This window comes from Anabrus simplex, chromosome 8 (assembly GCF_040414725.1).
Source record: "Anabrus simplex isolate iqAnaSimp1 chromosome 8, ASM4041472v1, whole genome shotgun sequence".
In the NCBI taxonomy this organism is placed as follows: Eukaryota; Metazoa; Arthropoda; class Insecta; order Orthoptera; family Tettigoniidae; genus Anabrus; species Anabrus simplex.
In genome coordinates this window covers 35613257-35613940 of record NC_090272.1, presented here as the reverse complement: position 1 = coordinate 35613940, position 684 = coordinate 35613257, and the positions used below count along the sequence as shown (strand labels likewise).

The window sequence follows — 684 nt, the reverse complement described above, 5'->3', positions numbered from 1 at the left end:
TTGACCTCTCGAGGCTGAGTGGACCCCGTTCCAGACCTCATACCACTTTTCAAATTTCGCGGCATAGCCGGAAATCGAGCCCGGGCCTCCGGGGATAGCAGCTAATCGCACTAACCACTAAACCACAGAGACGGAAAGTATAGGGCGCTGGTCAGTAAAAACTGGAGCGATTGGCGAGGTGGAAGGGATCGCGGCACAGTCACGAACCACTACTCATCGAGATGTTCGATTACTTGCTAGCGCACAGTGCACGAGATATCGCAGCGTATATTCTCGTGTTTTGTCACCATACACCTACAATAGCAGGGGACAAAAATGTCAGGGGGCACCCGGGTTTGAACCGGGGACCTCTCGATCTGCAGTCGAAAGCTCTACCACTGAGCTATACCCCCACACGTCGGCTATCATCAATCTAACCGACTGAATGTCACAACTAACAAGGAAAGTTACCCTCGTGACGTATCAACACGTCTTTACTGAGCATACTGGGAAACTATGAGAAAAGCTGGTATGTTCACCGACTGAATACATAAAGCACGACTGACCTCATGCTGACGGGTTCGATCCCGACTCAGTTCGGTGGTTTTTGAAGGTGCTCTAATGCGTTAGCGTCGTGTCGGTAGATTTACTGAATTAAAGGATACCTCCGGCACAACATTTCAGCACTTCAGCGTGTCCGAAAAT

At 50.1% G+C, this 684-nt stretch overlaps 1 non-coding gene across 1 annotated transcript; it reads right to left on the bottom strand.

Moving 5' to 3' along the window:
- Positions 1–320: 320 nt before the first annotated feature.
- Positions 321–392, bottom strand: TRNAC-GCA (transfer RNA cysteine (anticodon GCA)). The gene has a single exon. It is a non-coding gene; the product is annotated as a tRNA-Cys (tRNA).
- Between the last annotated feature and the right edge of the window lie 292 nt (positions 393–684).